Here is a 14,159-nt window from a genome sequence, read left to right as displayed (position 1 = left end):
CACACACACACACACACACACAGGAGAGAGAGAAAACCAATTGAATTTGCCCTGTCTTACTTCAATCACTTATTTAGAGGGGAAAAAAGGTTTTTTCATAATTTAAAAAATTAACAGAATTCAGAAACTATGAATATTTTACTACACTTTCTATCACTTCCAATGACAACATATGGTTTGACTAATGAGATTAAATTTCTCTCCCAGCTCTTCAACTCCAGCACATTTGGGGTTTTGTAACCAATTTCCCAAAGTAGATTATCCCTCCCAACCCTAATGGTTAAAGTTTTGAGTGTGTATGTGTGTTTATTTTCACGAAAAGGAAAACAGACCACCCCAGAAGGAGAATATTTCTAATGTTTTCTGAGTAGAAATCATTTTTCCAGAAGTTGAGGAGTAAAAATTATAACAGTAAGTGCTGGAATTTTCCATATTCTAATGGTTTTGCTAGAAGAATAGAAAAATAAGATTCTTAAGAATTATGTTGCATTTCTAAGGAAAATGTTGAATCAGCTGGCTTCCATACATAGCTTGCCAGTGTGGCACTAACTGGAATTCTCACACATATTTAAGGATGACTGTTAACAGTACATCCTTAATATTGTCTTAAGTTAGTCAGAGTAATCAATTCTATCTTCCCTTGCATTTTGATAATAATTTACTATTAATTTAAATTCTATACTATTTAGTTTATTAAGGACTGTAGTGACTCATATTTGAATCAACTGACTTTTTTAATAATTACTCTTAAACACCACTTGTCTGTCAGTTTGTCATATTATGATGGCTGGGTGTTGCTTCGATGCTAGAAGCTATGCTGCTAGTATTTCAAGTACCAGCAGAGTCATTCATGGTAGATAAATTTCAACTGCACTTCCAGATGAAGGCAGACTAAGAAGGAGCTGGTGATCTACTTCTAAAAATATTGGCTAGTGAAAACCTTATAGATAGCAGCAGAACACTGTCTGATATAGTGCTGGTTGGAAGGCACTAAAAATATGACTGGGGAAGAGCTGCTTCCTCAAAGAGGAGTTGACCATGATGATGTGGAAGGAGTCAAGCTTTTGAAACCTTCATTTGTTGATATGGCACAACTCAAAATGAGAAGAAACAGCTGCAAACATCCATTAATAATCAGAATGTGGAACTTATGAAGTACAAATCTAGGGAAATTGGAAGTTGTTAAAAATAAAATGGAATACATAAACAATCAGTGTCCTAAGCATTAAAATGGACTGGTATTAGCCATTGTGAATCAGACAATCATATGCTCTACCATGCTGAAAATGACAAATTGAACAGGAATGGCATTGCATACATTGTCAAAAAGAATATTTCAAGATATATCCTGAAGTACAATGCTGTCAGTGATAGCATAATATCCATACACTTAAGGAAAACTAGTTAATATGAGGAGCTCTGGTGGCGTAGTGCCTAAGGCACTTGACTGCTAACCAGAAGGCTGGTGGTTCAAACCCACCAGCCACTCCTCGGAAGGAAGGTTGGGCAATCCTACTTCCGTAGTGATACTGCCTCGGAAACCCAAGGAGGGGTCGCTATGAGTTGGGGCTGACTCAATGGCAAATAACAACAACAGTTAATATGAGTATTATACAAATTTAAGCACCAACCACTAATGCCAAAGATGAGAAATTAAAGATCTTTGCCACCTTCTGCAGTCTGAAATTAATCATGCAAATAAGATGCACTGAAAGTTAATTGTGGTTGGAATGTTAAAGAAAGAAGCAAGGATTGGTAGCTGGAAAATAGGGCCTTGGTGACAGAAATGATGCCGGAGATCACAAGACAGAATTTTGCAAGACCAAAGACTTACTGATTGCAAATACCTTTTTTAATGACAAAAACTGTGATTATACATGTGGATCTCAACTGGATGGAATACACAGGAATCAGTGACTATCTCTGTAGAAAGGTACAATAAAGAACTCAATATCATCAGTCAGAACAAGTCCAGGTGCTGACTATGGAACAGACCATTAATTGCTCATGTGCAAATACAAGTTGAAGCTGAAGAAAATTAAAACAAATCTATGAGAGCCTAAGTATGATCTTGAATATATCACACCTGAATTTAGAAACCATCTCAAGAATAGATCTGATGATGCACTGAAGACTAATAACTGGAAACCAGACAAGCTGTGGAATGACAATAAGGCCATCACAGATGAAAAAAGCAAAAGGTGATTAAAAAGATGGGGAGAAAAGAAAAGACCAAAATGGGTGTTTGAAGAAACTCTGAAACTTGCTCTTGAATGTAGAGTAGCTAAAGTGAATGGAAGAAATAATGAAGTAAAAGCACTGAAAAGAAGAATTCAAAGGGCAGCTCAAGAAGACAAAGTGAAGTATTATAATTAAATAGGCAAATACTTGGAATTAGGAAACCAAAAGGGAAGAACATACTCAACATTTCTCAAGCTGAAAGAACTGAAGAAAAAATTCAAGCCTCAAATTGCAATACTAAAGGATTATATGGGTAAAATGTTGAACAACTCAGGAAAAATCCAAAGATGTTACTGAGTCACTGTATCAAAAAGAACTGGTCAACATTCAACCATTTCAGAAGGTAGGTTATACTCTCGAACTGATGGTATTGGAGGAAGAAGTCCAAGCTTCACTGATGGTATTGGTGAAAAACGAGGCTCCAGGAACTGATGGAACACCAATTAAGATTTCAACAAATGAGTGTGATGGTAGAAGAGCACACTTATCTAGGCCAAGAAATTTGGAAAACAGCTACCTCATTAATCAACTGAAAGAGATGTATATTTTTACCCACTGCAAAGAAAGTGATCCAATAGTCTGAAGAAATTATCAAACAATAAAATTAACATCACATCCAAGTAAAATTTTGCTGATGATAACTCAAAAACAATTGCAGCAGTACATTGACAGGAAACTGCTAGAAATTCAAGCCGGATTCAGAAAAGGGTGTGGAACAGCCGATATCATTGCTGATGTCAAATTGGTCTTGACTGAAAGCAGAAGGTACCAGAAAGATGTTTACTTGTGTTTTATTGACTAAGTGAAGGCATTTGACTGTGCAGATCACTATAAATTACTGATAACACTGAGAAGGATGTGAATTCCAGAACACTTAATTATGCTAATGGAGAGCCTGTACACAGACCGAGAGGCAATTGTTCAAACAAAATAAGGTTTAAAATCAGGAAAGGTGTGTGTCATCATTGTATTCCTTCATCATATTTATTCAATCTGTATGCTGAGCAAATAATCCAAGAAGCTAGATGGAGGAGAAGGCAGTATCAGGATTGTGGAGAGTCTCATTAACAACCTATGATATGCAGATTACACAAACTTGTTACTGAAAGCAGGGAGTACATAAAGCACTTACTGATGAAGATCAAAGATTACAGGTTTCAGTTCAATATAAAGGAAACAAAAATTCTCACAACTGGAACATTAAACAACATCATGATAAATGGAGGAAAAATTGATGTTGTCAAGGATTTCATTTTATTTGGATCCACAATCAATGCCCATGGAAGCAACAGCCAAGGAATCAAACTATGCATTACATTCAGCAAATCTGCTGTTAAAAACCTCTTTAAAATGTTGAAAGCAAAGATGGATGTTACTTTCAGGACTCGGGTGTTCCTGACCCAAGCCATGGAACTTTCAATTGCCTCATAAGCATGTAAAGCTGGACAATGAATAAAGAAGACAGCAAAAGAATTGATGCCTTTGAATTATAATGTTGGCAAAGAATAGCAAATATATCATGGGCTACCAGAAGAATGAACAAATCTGCCTCTGTAAAAGTAGAGCCAGAATGCTCATTGGAAACAAGAATGGCAAGACTTCATCTTCATCCTTGGGACATGTTATCAGTAGGGACCAGTCCCTGGAGCAGGACAAAGTGCTTGGTAAAATGAAGATCAGTGAAAAAGAGGAAGACCCTCAATAAGATGATTGGCACAGTGGCTGTAACAATGATCTCAAACACGACAACAATTGTAACTGGAACCAACTTGATTACCTAACCAGAACAAAAAGAATGCTGTGCATTTCAAATATAAATCATTTATGACCTATTGATAAATAAATGTATTCAATATCCATTATTCCCATCACCTTACCATCTTAATCTTCTCTCCCAAAAATGAATGTGCTTAAGCAGTTATATTCAGTATTTTTTCCACTGTGTAGTAAGAATGGGTGTGCTTACACATTACTGTAAGAAGTTTTCAAAGAAAATATTTGATTGCCACCACTGTATAATGTCAAACTCAGGAAAAACCTATTAAAAGATAATGGAAATTACCACAACCATAACCATGGTCCTCCCTCAAGTTAGAAAAAATAAAAAACCTCCGAAGCATCTTGAATGTTTATGACGAAAAAAGAATACTAAGAACATAACATGTTCTGTTTTCTCAGAGATGCATACAAAAATTTAATATTGAGATAAGATGCTAATTCAAGTAAAAGAAAATAAACCTATCTATGTTCACATAATTATTTTTTCTTGCTTTTGAATTTATTTACTTAAAATTGTATTTGAAAGTCTTTATCATTTGCTTTAGGCTGAAAAATGCAAAATTAAACTTGTAAAAGACTATGACTATAGCATTGTAGAAGGAATTACGAAGAGAATAATCATCAAGAAAGAAACAGCCACTTAAACAGAGAAAGAGAGCAACAAATATTTAAGGGAAATTGTGACAGACTTCAGTTGCCCCAATAAAGCACACCTCTCAATACTCATGCCCATTTGTGATTCTGGGGCTGTCCAGGTGACTAGTTTTTTCCCATAGGACACTAGCATTACTAAAATAAGTTGAGGCTTGAGAAGTACTTGAACACTAGGACTTCTCTTCCTGGAATTCTCCTCCTTAGAGCCCAATTCCGAGGATGCCCAAGAAACAACGTAGGGAGAGGCCCAATTGAAAGTGTTGGCTAATAATCCCAGTTAAGCTCCAACCCAGGGACTAGTACCAATCACCACTGACATGACTGAGACTATTTTGGACCTTCCAGACATCCCAGTGGCCCAGCCAGCCTACAAGAACCTCCTAATCATCCTGCAGAATTATGAAAATAATAAGGCATTATTGTTTTAAACCACTAAGTGTAGGGTGGTTTTTGTCATAGCAATAATAAACTAAACCAAACTCACTGACATCGAGTCAATTCCAACCCAGAGCAACTCTATAGGACAGAGTAGAACTTTCCACAAAAGATCTCAAAGGTTATAAATCTTTACAGAAGCATCTTCCTCCCCCAGATCAACTGGTGGGTTCAAATGGCCAACCTTTCAGTTAGCAGTCAGGCACTTTAACCACTGTACCACCAGGGTTGCTATCATAGCAATAGTTGTCTTTTTAAAAAAGAAATAAGGCTCAGAGAATTTAAATAATTTTCCAGTGGTCACAATAAAGTAGGTAATTGTAGAGTCAAAATTTAAAATGAGATCTAAATACAAAAACAAACAAACAAACAAAAAACCCAAGATCTAGTGACTGAAAAACCTATGTTCTTGCGCCATGTTGCTCATTTCTAATGTTTAAAGGAAAAATGAGTTTCTCTTTTTTCCCCAACAACATAGACCATAACTTTCCTTTTACAGTAAACAAGAGGACCTGTAAATGTTTTTATCTTGTGCCTGGCCCAGAGACCCACCTAGATCCCATCTCAGAGCTCCACAGACAAACCATTCCAGAAAGGCCTTGACTTATCCTCCAAATAAGCAGTGCGTTCTGGGTGGCTACCTTCTAATTCCTACCTGGTGTATTAAACAGATGGAAACTGAGGCCCATAAAGACATAGGAGTTATTCCTCAATGATAAAAAGAAAACAAATTATTTTTGAAAATTTAAAGTTATATCATTTCTGAGAGTAAAAGTTTAGAGCTTACATTAAGTATTTAAATTTAATGGGCCAAAACTTCTTTATTCACATTTACTTTTGTGAACTAGATTTTGAAGGAGCATTAGGAGGTTGCATGTTGTGACAGCGTAGCCCATGAATAAATTTATTCAATAAAATAAAAACTTAATTATCTTCTTCACAAAATGAAGTATATGAATTGTCAAAAAGCATAGAAGTGCTTGTTAGACATACAGAAAGAGCAAATTAAAGCCAAAAGGAGATGCAAAACACATTCACCATAATAGCTGAAGTCAAAAACAGTAAATGTTGACAAATATATGGAACAACTACATTTTTGATGGGATCTAAAAATCATACAACTACTTTGAAAAAGTTCTCAGAATGTCTTATAAAAAAAACATACACCTAACCTATGAGCCTGCAATACTGGAACTATTCCTAGATATTTAGAATAGGGAAAAAAAAAAAAAAGGCCACAATAAGAATTACACAAGGATATTGATAAAATTTTTATTCCTAATAGCTAAATACTAGAAATAGCCTTGATTTCTATCACTAATACTCATTGCCATAATTGATTTGATTCCAATTCTTAGCTACCTTATAGGAACAGATTAGAACTTCTAGAGACCTGGTAGTGTAGTGGTTAAGGCACTTGCCTGCTAACCAAAAGTTTGATGCTTTTAACCCACCAGCTGCTCCATGGAAGAAGGATGAGGTAGTTTGCTTCCTTAAAGTTTTACAGCCTTGGAAATCCAATATGGGTCACTATGAGTCGGAATTGACTTGATGGCTGTGAGTTTGGTTTGACTTTGGTTTATAGGGTTTCCAAAGCCATAATTCTTTATGGAAGCAGACTGCCACATCTTCCCCTTTGGAGCAGCTGGTGGGTTTGAAATGTTGACCTTCTGGTTAGCAACATAGCACAATGACTATACTACTAGGGCTCCTTGTTTTCTATCACTTGTTGTTGTTACATACCATTGAGTCAGACCCCACTCATAGCTATACCTCCTTGGGTTTCTGAAGTGGTATCAATACGGAAGTAGATTGCCCAACCTTTCTTCCGAGGAGTGGCTGGTGGATTTGAACCACTAGCCTTCTGTTCAGCAGTCAATTGCCTTAGGCACTACACAACAGTTGTGTTACATTCATAAAGTACCATGAAGGCCATGAATGGGTACCACTGAGGGGAACTTAACTCACTGACAGTCCCAACTTCTGTTTTCTGGATTCACCCTTGCCCTTGCCATGGCTGCTTTTAGTGGATGACTGCACATATAGGGAATAATGATACAGGCCCAGTCCTGAAAACTTTGGGATGCCTTTAACAAGCAACTCTGGCTACTGAACTACCCACCAGCCTTTCTGAGACCTTCTCAATTCTCAGACTGCTATGCAACCTGAGGCTCTCCCTATTCAATCCTCCTTCTTTCCCCTTCTCATTCACAGATATCAGATGCACAGTACACTTTGAAGGCTCTCCCTACTTTGTCTAGCTTTATCTTTCATGGGTATTTCCTTCAACAAATCTCTTGTACATCTAGTCCTTATTGTCTGCTTCTTAGAGCCCCAAGTAACATAAACTACTCAGTGATTAAAAAGGAACAAAGGACACCATGAATGAATCCCAATGACATTATGCAAAGTGAAAAAATCCAGACATAAAAAAGTGCATATTCTATAATACCATTTACATGAAGTTTTAGAACAGATAAATCAATACCCATGGAAACAATAGTCAAGAAATCAAACAATGTATTGCATTGGGCAAATCTGCTGCAAACGTTCTGAAAACCAAAGATGTCATTTTGATGACTAAGGTGCATCTGACCCAAGCCATGGTCTTTTCAATATGCATGTGAAAACTGTTCAGTGACAAAAGAAGAAAGAAGATTTAATGCATTTGAAGTGTGGTTTTGGTAAAGAATACTGAATATACCATGCACTTCAAGAACGAATAAATTAGTTTTTGAATGTAACTAGAATGCTCCTTAGAAGTGAGGATGGCCAGACTTTGTCTTGTTTACTTTGGACATGTCATTATTGTTGTTGTTGTTGTTGTTGTGTGCCGTCGAGTCGGCCCCGACTCATAGTGACCCCTCCTTGGGTTTCCTAGGCAGTATCGCTACGGAAGTAGATTGCCCCATCTTCCTTCCGAGGAGTGGCTGGTGGGTTTGAACCATCAGCCTTCTGGTTAGCAGTCAAGTGCCTGAGCCACTATGCTACCAGAGCTCCCGGACATGTCATTAGCAAAGACTAATTGCTAGAGGAGGACATCATGTTTGGTAAAGTAGAGGGGCTGTGAAAATGAGGAAAACCTTCAATGAGATGGACTCACACACTAGCTTCAACAATGGTCTTGAGTATATTTTGATCATGTTAATGGCACAGGACCAGGCAACGTGTCATTCTTTATACATAAAGTCACCATGAGTCAGAGCTGATTCAATGTCAACTAACAACAACAAAGAGCGGGAAAATTAAACTATGATGAGAAAAATTCAGAACAAAAATTCAGCCCTGAGGGGCTAGTGATGGGAATTGACAGAGAAAAGCACATGACAGAATTTCATATAGTGATTACAATGTTCCATATTTCAATGGGAGCTTGTGTTACATAGAATTCATCTAATGGTAAGGTTAACGTTTGTGTATTTGATCACATAAAATTTTTACCACAAAACAAGAACTGTAAACATATATTGAACTCAAGTTGATATGCATGATGCAGAAATATCTGGAGGGAAGAATACTAATTTCTACAACTTATTTGAAATCTATCAAAACAGCCAGATGCATGATAATGTTAGAATCAGGAGCTCTGGTAGCATAGTGCCTAAAGCACTTGACTGCTAACCAGAAGGCTGGTGGTTCAAACCCACCAGCCACTCCTTGGAAGGAAGGTTGGGCAATGTACTTCTGTAGTGATACCGCCTTGGAAATCCAAGGAGGGGTCGCTGTGACTCGACGGTACATGACAACAACAACAACAACAAATGATAGAATCTAGGTATATGGCTGTTTACTGTAATATTCTTTCAATTTTTCTATACAGCTGAGATTTTTCATAAAGCCCAGAATATTGTTTATTTTTTTTTTTTAAAGAAAATTCTATAAACTGTAAGAGTCCAGGTACAAAAGAGATGAGAAAATAGAATGACATCAGACTAGAAGCTAGAAAATAATGTATTAGCAAAATAAAAACATTTTCACACGTTTCTCAGTAGGATGTATTCCATCAAAACAAAGAGTAAACTAAGAAATAGGAAGATATGGCATCCAGTAAAGGGAGATTTGATATAGGAGCAAGGTAGGGAAGAATTCCTACCTTTAAGTTGACAAGGAACACCAGGGTGACACCCATGTAGCAAGTCTAGACAGCAAACATTGTAGGAGTACAGAGAGGTCAAAAAGGATGTCACCCAAAAAAGGGGGAAAAAGAAAACAAGAGTGACAGATTGTCTTCTGTGTTTGAATTTATTATGAGGATTTTCATGGATCTTTAGGTTAATTTGGTGATTATTTTTAATAAGTATGTAAAAAACCTGGGACAGTCATGGTTCAGCAGCAGAACTCTCATCTTTAGTGTGGGAGATCCTAAAGCATTTGACTGCTAACCAGAAGGCTGGTAATTGAAACCCACCAGCCACTCCTTGGAAGGAAGGTTGGGCAATCTACTTCCATTGTGATACTGCCTCAGAAACCCAAGGAGGAGTCACTATGAGTTGGATCCAACTTGACAGCAGTGAGTTTGGTTGGTTTGGAAGTGCAGTTTATTCATAGCCACCATATGTCTGTCAGTAGAGATTTGTACGTGGCTAAGATGCTGAACAGGTTTTAGTGGAGTTTCTGGGCTAAAATGGACTAGGAAGAAAGTCCTGAGATCTATTTCTGAAAATCAACCAGGTAAAATCTTCAACCAGTCATGGAATGGTGAAGGACCAGGCAGTGTTTCCTTCCATTGTGCATAGGGTAAGCATGATTTGGGGTTTACTGGGGACCAACTCGATGACAGGCAGTAACTACAACATATACAAAATAAGTTAAAATGTAGAAAGAGTTAATTATTAACTCTAAGAAAAATAAAAAGTTTTACAAATATAATGTCATCATACTAAAAGCTCAGCTGCTAACAATATTAATATAGTTAGCAAGCAAAGATTATTAATTTTATGAAAAATTATATTATGATTATACTGGAAATGACAAGAAATGGAAGTGGTGGGCACAAGTGGTAAGTGATGGTAAAAGAAAACTAAACATTTATATTTCATAGTTGGAAATCAACAGATAATGCCTAAAATTGTAAAATCAAGAAAGAGTACTATAAATAAGTTATTTAGAAATATTGTTGTTATGTGCCGTCAAGTCAAACCCAACTCATAGCGACCCCTCCTTGGGTTTCCGAGGCAGTATCACTACGGAAGTAGGATTGCCCAACCTTCCTTCCGAGGAGTGGCTGGTGGGTTTGAACCTCCAGCCGTCTGGTTAGCAGGCAAGTGTCTTAGCCACTATGCTACCAGAGCTCCCAAACTTGTTCCCGCCCGGTTTAGAAATATAGCAGTAGAAAAAGTTAAAAGTTGATATTCATTGTCCCTGAGAGCAGAAATTGCAGGTAAGGGGTATTATACAGTGGGCTAATGTCTGCTGTCATATGCTCTTTGTCTTAGTTGGCTTTCAAAAGTGTGTACAAAGATTCAGTTGGATAAAATTATAATTTAATTTTTAAAATTTTGATCTAGTACAATTGCAGATATAGTGAATATTTCTTTTTCCACATCCATGTAATGAGATGCCAGACATTCCTTGGTATGTTAAACAAGGAAGGAATGCAAAGACTTCAGAAAATCAGTATACTACATTGGCTTTACCATGTGTAACCTGTTTATTCCACTCTTTATTTTCCCTGGAAGGGCCTAGAATGGACTTCCTTTCCCAAGATCTTTCTATATCCATTAGTGAAAAGTACCATCAACACTGTAGAAAAGTGTTTTCATGATTGTTCTCTGTAAATGAGACATGATACTGGAAGAACTCTCAATGAATCAGCTTCCATGATCAATTTAGTGGTGCTTAACACTCAGAGGTAAAGGAGGCATAGTTACTGTAATAATCAGAATGTGTTAACCTAGATAGTTAATAAACCAAGGAGACTCTTGGAATGAAATAGATGGACAAGCCACTAAAGTCTTACATGATTAATATAAATGAGAAAACTTGTCCCACAAAAAATTACCACAAAAACAGAAATGAAATACTTAGCTTCTCATTTAATTCTTAGAGGAAGTTCAGTTCACGGATCCAAGGCTCCTTTAAAGGAAGAAGAGTCTACATAACTAATGCAGGGAATATGCACATTACATAGAAACAAGAGCTTGTATTTTGGAAGGAAGATGAAGCAATCTACTTCTGTAAAGATTTACTGCCTCAGAAACTGAATGAGTGTCGTTAAGAGCCAGAATCAACTCAATGGCAATGGGCTTTTGGTTTTTTATTTTGGAATCAAACTGACTAGATTCGAATTCTAGCTCCAACTCTTAGCAGCTAATTTGGCATTTACCAAGTTAACTGTGTTTTATAAGCAAAGAAAAATATCTAGGAGGCAGTCTAAAAAGGGGGCTTAATCAGATGCCTCATGCTGTCTCTCCAACAGAGACCTGATAAAACAAGTGAATAGGATATAGAAGACAGCTTTGGAACCCTGATCATCAAAGTCAAGAGCCAATAACCATTGTTGTTGTTGTTGTTGTTGTTGTGTGCCATTCAGTTGGACCCAACTCATAGCGACCCCTCCTTGGGTTTCCGAGGCAGTATCATTACGGAAGTAGATTGCCCACCAATAACCATACCCACTCATAACTGTCACACCTGCTGCTATACACACTCTTTCATTGCCACCACCTGCTCCAGCACCACTGGATCTGGATCAATGACAGATGATGCAGACATGCAGCCCACCCTCAGCTGCTCTATATGACCAGCAATCAGAGACTTGTGCCCACACTCTCACCTGCTACCAAATCCACCTGGAGACAGAGGGTAAGCACCCCAATGCTGCCAAACTAGTGACCAGAGTACCACACCCATCCTGTCTTCCCAAATACATTAAAACAAAACAAAACACAAAATCAGAGTGAAGCAAAGCAACATACAATCAGCAAATTAATACAATAACACTACTACTACTCAGAGACAACAGACAATTTCAAATCACACATACATAAAAAACAGAACAAGATGGCTAAAGCAAGTGACCAAAATATAGAACTCAAAAACCTTCTGGAGCAAGAAATGCTATTGGAACTACTTGATATGAAATTCAAAATAATTATACCTAAAACCCTGCAACAGATTAAGAAAGAGATCAAGTAAAACAAAGACAAAACCAAAACTTGAGAATAATTCAGGAAAATAATACAAGAACAAATCGACAAAATGAATAGACAATAAAAGCCACATAAAAACAGCAACTAGAAATCCAGAAGATTAACACTCAAATTTCAGAAATAGATAATGCATCAGAAAGGCAAAGAGGAATTCAATCAATGGAGTACAGAAATAGGGAAGTTGAACACAAATCCCTTCACTCACTGCTGTCGAGTCAGATCCAACTCATAGCGACCCCTCCTTGGGTTTCCAAGGCAGTATCACTACAGATGTAGAATGCCCAACCTTCCTTCTGAGGAGTGGCTGGTGGATTTAAACCGCCAGGCTTCTAGTTAGTAGTCAAATGCCTTAGGCATTATGCCACCAGAGCTCCCCACAAATCCCTTAATAGTACTCTATTAGAGGAACAATCAGAAAAAAAGAATTAAAAAAATGAAGAAGGCCAAATAATTATGTAAGATACTATCAAGAGGAATAACTTACATGTGACTGGAATTTCAGAACAGGGAGAGACCAAAAAAAAAAAAAAAAAAAAAAAGCACAGAAGAAATTGTCAAAGATGTTTTGGCAGAAAACTTAATATCATGAAAGGTGAGAAGATATTCATTCAAGTACCTCAGTGCACTCCAAATAGGATAGAGTCCAAAAGAAAATCTCTAAGACTTATCATAATCAAGATTTTCAATACCAAAGACAAAGAAAGAATCCTGAGAACAGCCTGGGAAAAACAAAATATTACCTACAAAGGAGAGCAGATAAGACTAAGTTCTGACTTCTTGGCAAAAGCTATGTAGGCAAGAAACCAATGGGATGACATACATATATAAAACCTTGAAAGGAAAAACTTGCCACCCAAAAATTATATATCCTTTAAAATTATACTTCAAATATGACAATGAAATTAGGTTACTTCCAGACAAACAGAATTTAAGGGAATTTGTGAAAAAAAAAGAGACTTTACAAGAAATTCTAAAGGGAGTCTTTCAGACAGAGAACCAACGAGTGACAGTAAGACAAATGACAACATCACCTGGTAAGCAACACAGATAAATAATATTCAAAGAGAAAATAAACTTAAAACACTGAAAATAGGGAGCCAGAGATAAGAATCTATACATGATGACAAATACAAAACAAAAAGAGGGATAAAAAGATGTAGTTACAGAACTTCTAAATGGAGAAGGAGTCAAGATGATACAAAAACAGAAGGGACTGTTTTAAACTTAGAAAGAAAATAATAAATTACAGGGTAGCCACAAAAGAAATTAATAAGCCTTTTAACCAAAATTAAAAACAGAAAATTATAAGGACTCAGTAAACACAAAATCAACAGAAACAAAAGAAATGAAAGATTATAAATAAAATGAACTCAGAAAAAAAAAATATGGAACAAATATGCACCAGTCAAGAGAAAGAGAGTGGCAGACTGGATATGAAAACAGGCCCATCAATATGCTGCCTAGAAGAGACACATCTGAGATATAAAGATAAGAAAAAGCTAAAAATCAAAGGATAGGAAAACATATATCGAGTATATGGCCACCACATGAGCACACTGGCATATTAATTTCTGATAAAACAGACTTTAAGGCAAAAGCCAGTATAAGAAGCAATGTAGAATACTGTTGTTGTTGTTGCTGTTAAGTGCCATCAAGTCGTTTCTGACTCATAGTGACCCCATGCACAGCAGAACGAAACACTGCCCGATCCTGCGCCGGCCCCACAATCCCTGCTATACTTGAGCTCATCATTGCAGCCACCATATCAATCCATCTCCTTGAAGGCCTCCCCCTCTTTCGCCGACCCTCCACCCTACCAAGCATGACATCCTTCTCCAGGGAATGGTCCCTCCTTACAACATGACCAAAATAGGTGAGACGAAGTCTGGCCATTCTTGC

The sequence above is a fragment of the Orycteropus afer genome, unplaced genomic scaffold (assembly GCF_000298275.1).
Source record: "Orycteropus afer afer isolate SDZICR_OR568_19922 unplaced genomic scaffold, OryAfe1.0 scaffold00185, whole genome shotgun sequence".
Classification (NCBI taxonomy): domain Eukaryota; kingdom Metazoa; phylum Chordata; class Mammalia; order Tubulidentata; family Orycteropodidae; genus Orycteropus; species Orycteropus afer.
The sequence above is the reverse complement of the archived record's forward strand: the minus strand, read 5'-3'. Positions refer to the sequence as shown.